The sequence below is a fragment of the Eptatretus burgeri genome, chromosome 13, assembly GCF_056783735.1.
Source record: "Eptatretus burgeri isolate ZD-2024b chromosome 13, Ebu_testis_v1, whole genome shotgun sequence".
NCBI classification, from domain to species: Eukaryota; Metazoa; Chordata; class Myxini; order Myxiniformes; family Myxinidae; genus Eptatretus; species Eptatretus burgeri.
The window spans coordinates 50,891,441-50,898,940 of record NC_140973.1 but is presented as its reverse complement, the minus strand read 5'-3'; the positions used below and the strand labels follow the sequence as shown (position 1 = coordinate 50,898,940).

Sequence of the window (7,500 nt, the reverse complement as noted above, 5' to 3'; positions counted from 1 at the left end):
AAATGGATGGGTGGAGAGATGGGGGATGGGTGGATGAGTGGAGCTTGTGTAGATGGGTGGATAATTTTTTAATTAAATAAACATGTTGTGTGTGTGGGGAACTAATTAACTAATCACTAATTATGTGAATATGATGAATATGGGTGGTGCTTGTGTGGGGTTTGTGTGTGTGGAGTTTGTGTGGTTTTTTTGTGTGGAGGTTGTGCGGAGCTTGTGTGGGGTTTGTGTGGGGTTTTTGTCCGCGGGGCTACGGCGGGAGGGGCGTGTGTGGGCGGAGTCAAAGAGTGCGGAGTCAAAAATTTCAATTTATTGGAGCTTGTGGGGGGTGTGGTGGGGTTTGTGTGGGGTTTGTGTGGGCGGGGCTTGTGTGGGCGGGGGCTTGTGTGGGTGGAGCCAAAAAGGGGCGGAGTCAAAAAATTTCAATTTATCTTTGTCTTTTGTAATTCCTGTGAATAAAATGAACCTAAAATCTCTTCCCCTTCCAAATCATATATCTTATAAGTCCAAGGAACCGTATCTATTACATCAACAATTTTAAAAAGCTAGTTGGTCCATCTTTTCGTATAACCTTTTTTCAAAATGAGATTTCCACTTATATATTCTTACGATATCACCAACTTTGAACTTAGGTTTTCTGGCATTAATCTCTTTTTCATATTTTAATTTTGTAAATGTTTCTGATGGCTTCATATTTGTTGACGTGTGAATCGTGTCATTGTACTTATCCACAATATCTTGAATAAAAGATGACCATTGTTGTGAACCGAGTTGTGTGAATTTTTATATAGTCTCTCTTTTAAGGTACGATTAAAACGTTCAACAACAACTGCCTTCCCTTCATTAAAGGTACTGTATAATGTAATACTGTTATTTTTAGAAAATTCATAAATGTCTTGTTATAAAACTCCCTACCCTCATCAGTCCACAATTTTTAGGTTTTTCTCTTACTTTTATTAAATATCTGTTGGAAGGCTAACATAAGAGTATTACCTGTTTTGTTTTTAATGGTACAACCCACGCATATCTACTCCTCAAATCAATAACGGTTAAAGCATACTTGTACCCCTTATCATTATTGAGTTCAATCAAATCAGCAGACCAGATATAATCAACTTCCTTGGAATAAACTTTCCTTCTCTGAAACTTTGTGAATATTGGTTTATGTAATTCATCAGCTAATTGCTCTTCAGTCTTAATGGCATCATTAGAGCCTATAAGTTTTTTGAATTTCCAAGTCCAAGTTTCAATTTAGCACTAATCATCTTCTTCACGATGAACCTATCAACTTTTTTCTCTCAAGGTTGGATTTTGTATCAGAGACAAATTATACAACATTTCTCTATCGGCTTCATGCTTTTCTTCCAACGTTGTGGTATTCCCATAATCAATATCGTGTCTCATGCACACTTCATCAACTCTATTGATTGGTTTACTCCAGGATTTAGGATTGTCTGCCTCATCTAATCTTTTATCCAAGTTTGTGCCTGGACCACAGAAAGAATACCCTGGAAGATGTAATTCCCCTGGTATTCCAGTAGTTGTAAATTTACTTCCTGATAAAAACTTTTGTATATCTCCTCCTAGTTTGTGTTGGGAGATAAATTGATTTTTTTGAACCACACACCGAACATATACCTTTTTGTATAACCCTGTTATTTTTACTTTTAATATATGAAATATTTTTAGTATTAGTTTTCTTTTTACATTTGAGACAATAACTCATTTATTTATGAGAAAAATTCCTGCAGAGTGCAAAAACCTTTTTAGTTTCCAACATGCACATTTGAATCTTAATTTTTAAAACATAAAGAATCCTTAGAAATGCCTTCACTCTCTCCCCCATTTATTTAAGAAAAAAAATAAAAATGAAAAACTTGAATTAAAATACCTGTCTTCTCGATGTCAATAGTCTTGTCGAAAGTATTGTAAATAGACTTATCAATTCTTTGTTTTCCTCCTCGGTGGGTTGAGTTATTTTCTGTAATACCCCTAATCTTTTTTTAATCTCACTGGTTTCCATATTTTGATATTTATTTTGTCTCGCTCTTTCCTCCCTCTCCTCCTTCTCTTTCTTCTCCCTCTCCTCCCTCTCCTTCTCTTTCTTCTCCCTCTCCTCCCTCTCTCTCTTCTCTCTCTCCTCCCTCTCTCTCTTCTCTCTTTCCTCCCTCTCTCTCTTCTCCCTCTCCTCCTTCTCTCTCTTCTCTTTTTCCTCCTTCTCTTTCTTCTCCCTCTTCTCCTTTTCCTCCTCTTCCCTCTCTTCTTCAACTCCTTCCTCATCCCTTACTATCCTTAGATAAACACACCCCATAGAATATTATACATATATTCATCAGGATTTCTTGTTATTCCTGTATCCAAAATAATTTTTTTACAACAGGAAACCAATAAAATTTCTTTTGAATTTCTAAAAGAGCCTTACCTTTTCTTAACTTTATAATTTTTTCATTATTTAACATTCTAATTAAATCTAAAGTTGTCGGTTTATCAACATCAGCATAATGCCAATCTTTTATTGAAAATACCTCATTCTTATGTTGTAGAACATATTTATTAAAATACCGAATACCCTTTTCTTGAAGGTATGCTTGGACACAGAAATGATAATTTTCTTGAAGCCTTCTTGCTGTCATTTATGTATTAGAAATATATGTTAGAACAATATTATGGCACGAAACACCTCCCCATCTTCCCATAGTTAAATCATTTTGTATTTCCTTACTTATTATATATAATCCTGTTTTTTGTTTTCATGAGATAAACAAGGGCAAAACCATTATTATATTTACCCTTATTAAATTCTTTTATTTGTTGTTTACTAATCGTAGCCCCACAAAACTCATTCTCGATACCAAGTGGATAATATTCTTCCTTACGAGACTGATTTAATTGTTCCAGGTCTTCGAGGTTAATTTTAAATGACCAATTATACCCTAAATCATTCATATCATACCCCCATTGTTCTATTCTCATACAAACGATACGCCCTTCTTTATAAAAATTTATTTTAATTCGAACTGTGAATTCTGTATGACCTGGAGATAATATCAACACTTCTGTATCTCTGGAATACACGGCCGTTTTATTTAAGGATATATATTGTGATAAATCGCTTAATCTCACCAAGTCATTCGCGTCAGTCGGGCTTGGATAATTTTTAATTTATAAGCATTTTTCATGTTAATATTTTTGGTTATATTATATTTAAGTCGTTCAGCCTGTGCCTTTGTGTAATAATTTGATAAATCAATATCCAGTTCTTGAGATACACCAAAGATAGAACCATCTTTACCAACATAAGTCATTTATATTAGATTAAAAATAATATCATAAAATTTTTTATTTTTGTTGAGTTGAAATAACACATATAGGCATAATTGGCCACAACACTTGGAATTTAATTCTTGGACTTGAAATGTTTGATAAACACCATTCTGTAAGAATTTTATGACTTCAACAGGTGGTGGGAGACCAAAACTATCAAAATAATATTTGTCTTGACTATTAAAAATACAAACCCAATGAGAACCGTTCCCATTATTATCTTCTAAGTTCATAATAATATTCTTTGTATGTTTCGGCACATTTGTTAATTCATCTCTCATACAAATAACCACATTATGAATTTTTAATTTCTTACAATATTTGACAAGTTGTAAATTTGATGTTGTATTCTTTCCAAATTCTTTCAACCACTCATCAATGCTCATTTATTTATTAGAAAGATATAATCCATTACCTCTTTTCGATTAATTTTACACCTGCTTGTGCTATAGAAGAAAGCATATCTCCAACTAGCAATCTCGCTTTATCAGGCAGACCTTCAAGTTTTTCAGCAAAATCGACAATTACACCACTTCCACTAATTTGTTTCTCCAACTCTTTGTTATGTCTTTCCAATTCTTTTTGAGCCTGGAGTTGAGCCTTCCTTTCGTTGGCAGTTTTCACCGCTGTTGAAATACCACCCGTCAATGCTCCAACCGCACTTAAACCAGCAAATAAAGGAATTAGAAATGGGAGAAATCCTCCACTCGTCTCTCTTATTGAATATTTTTTCAACATTGGTTTTGTCATTTTAATTTTAAGTGAGCCAGTGTCATTCAAGATTTTAACCTGTTCTCTTGTGAGAAAAACATCAATTCTTACTGCTCCTTTTCTCTGAATTGTATTAACGTTAATCGTACAAGGCTTTTGATTTTGAACACAAGATGATAGTTTATGAAGATTGATTTGATTAACATATACCCCAGTTGGTACTTTGCCACTCATTTATTTAACAAAAATTATGTGAGACTAATCATCACACCATTATCTGTATTAATCTGCAATTCTGTTTCTTCCAAAAGCAAACAATATGTATCAACTTCTTCACTCTCTCCTCTTTCAATGTATAAGGAAGTATCCACTCGATTAGACTTTATAGTTTCCTTTTGAGCGCTCAGGTCAAACGCATAGATTGTATACAAACTTTTAAATGCTGTCATATCCAAAATAGGTTCTTTATTTCCATTACTTTCACACACCTTTTGGTAAGACTTGTATGCTTCAGCAAAATCATTTTTCCCAATTAATTTCCAATCTATCTCGTGGGTAAAATGTTCCATCTGAAAGCAGTTGTTTCACCTTAGCATTATCGCTCAATGCATTATTCTTATCAGTCACGCAGTATCACCATCTGGCTTTTTAAAAATGATCCACAGATATCGTGGCTTTCCTTCCAGAACACCCAAATTCCACGTGTAAGTAGTTTGATTGAGTTTAACGTGTTGACATCTTCTTTTGAGGTATGATACACTGAGTGGTTTCTTTGAGTTAAGTCTTCGATTCAACATCTCTTCTGTTTTAAGATTAGGAGTATATTCACTGATATACCAACTCATTTCCTCAATTACAAATTTATTCTGATCACCAAAAGCACTACCAACACCAAAAAGCAATCGATTTTCATTATCATTCCTTTGTAGTTGAAATCTAATTTTGAGGCCATACAGAACTTTATCATGATCACAAAATCCAAATATACCTTTAAGAGGAACTGCCACAGTAAAACTATTTTCTGCTTTTGTATCATCATTATACATTCCTTTCCTTTGAGTATACCCAGGGTCTGTGTTTGTTCCCGTTGACATATCAGGAATAAAACCTTCGACAGACCCCTTTCCCATTCTATCACTGAATGTATAGAGTGTAAATTTTATCATTTCAGATACAGCAGAGACATAATCAACCGCTTCAACTTCTTGTGTTCCAATATACAAACGCACACTATCAAACATTTTCCAGAAGAAATCATTTACAAGTGTAGCGTTTGTGTTATTCAACCTTAGTGAATTTAAATTTACACAACAAGAAACTTTCGGAGAGATTCAAATAGGTTTGTTGATTATTTATTTCAAAACTTTTTGTACCATTCGTATTCCAGTCTGTTCCAGTTATTGCATTTACCTTGAAGTAATCTTCTTTTTAGTGGAGTTTGAGATAATAATAGTATCATCCAAATCATAGATACTATCAATTGCTTCCATACTTGTATTTATTTAGGAAAAAAAGATGTTAAAACTTTTGAAACCCTGATCCAAGTATTTGAATTATTTTCTGTCGTTCTTGGGGGGACAACTGAGTTTTGCCTTTCTTAATTTCTTTTATTGCTTGTAATTTATGAGATTCCTTCTGGGCATCTTTTATACTCTTTACAGCACCTGCAACATTTTCCCACAGCAGAAGCAGTTGAACCAATTAGATCTTTATGTTTAAGAATAGTTGAACCAATACCCATGAGAGTATCAATTATCCCATCTCCTCTAAATTGATGCCCAACACCCCTTTGTCTCTTAGGTTTATAGTATCCTCTACCAAGATACATACCTTCACCCTTGTAGTATGGGGGAAAGGAACATCCCATCCCCTGTAATTATTTTATATTTTCCCAACTCGTGTTTCCTCACAATAACCATCGTATTTATTTATTGGAAAACTTCACGTGGGTGAATTCTGATAGATATAACTTCTCCATTAAAAGAAATCACCACGATTATCTTGGTCGGTTATCCTAAAATTTACTCTGTGTATGGTTTTCCTGACACAGGAGATAAACCAAATTTTTAGGTTCCATATTGAATTTATAACCAATTGGGGTTGAGTATGCGCTGAATGAAAATATTGTATTTGGTTTTTTCCATCATTATAAGCACCATCAATCAAATCACAGTGAATTAACACTGAATTTATTCCTGAGGATATTTGAATGACATTATCACTGTAAAACGTCCCATTAGTTTCAATCTTTTTTGAGGAGAAACCCAATAACTCTCTGAATGAATTATCAATTGTGAAATCAACCTTGTAGTTATTTTTAACTTTAATCGTTGATTTTGAAGTATGTTTTTGAATGTTTATAACAATATTTTTTGGTTCATCACCCTGTTCTTTCATAAGGCGAGCAATTTTCGGAAGATATTTGAGAAATCTCCATATGCTCCGGGTGAGACTGTTATCGTTTGTATCCACTTCCCGGATTATAACTAAACTTGTCATTTTTCTCGGTTATATTAAATAAGGTATTATAAGTTTCCATGGACAATAAAGATGCCTCATATTCTTTTGTTGTGTCAAGTTGTAGTGGGTATGGGAATGAAGATGTGTGGTCGCTTGTTGTGAAATTGAAACTAAGGATTGTGCTTCTCATCTTATTTAATATGAGATAAAATGTCTTTATATTGATATTTATTAATTATTTTCATGTTCATCAACTGGTCTAAAATGGCTGATGCTTCATTAAAACAATTGTTATTTCCAGCCTTCTTACTGCCTAACAACAATAACAGTCTATTAACTAATTGCGATGGGTCATTTGGAAGAAAACTAACACCTGAACCAAGGATACTTAAAGCCTGAATAATGTGTTTCTCCTTCTCATTCTTCCTACTTTTACCAGAAAGAATAACCTTATAATTTAGAGTGTTCAGCAGATCAATATATACTCTATCATCATTATTTTCCATATCCAATGGTTTATCAATATACTTTGATTCATCCCTCACAGTTGAACCTTGTCTTCCATCTTTTGTGAGAAGAAACATTAATCTTGGAGTTAGTTTAACAGGGGGTTGAGCAGAACCCAAGAACCTTAATTCATCATTAAATATCAATACCTTTTCTTGAACAAGATGAAATATTGCTGATTGTTCTGTTGGAATGAGTCCTGCTTTGGTTTTTGAATCCGCTGAATATTCATTGTTTTGAAGAGCATTCACAATATAATCAGGGGGTCGATTAATCTCTTCCAGTTGTTGAAATAAACCTTCATCATCATATTCTAATTCTCCTAAATGCTCTAATTCTTCCTCCGTCATTTGACTGAAATCTTTTAACATTTGAAGTTTTTAGGAGTATATTCTACCGTGGGAACTGTGGAAACATCTTTCATTTTCCTTGGGAAGTTTTTAAAAGTGGTTTAAAAAATTTCTCTTGTTTTCTTTCAAATGCTTCTTCGCCCGTTAGTTT

The 7,500-nt window shown here is 33.7% G+C and overlaps 1 protein-coding gene across 10 annotated transcripts in view; it reads right to left on the bottom strand.

Annotated features, from left to right (window-relative positions):
• The window catches only part of EOGT (EGF domain specific O-linked N-acetylglucosamine transferase), a 114,970-nt gene that overhangs the window by 12,571 nt on the left and 94,899 nt on the right, over positions 1-7,500 (bottom strand). The window lies entirely within an intron of this gene.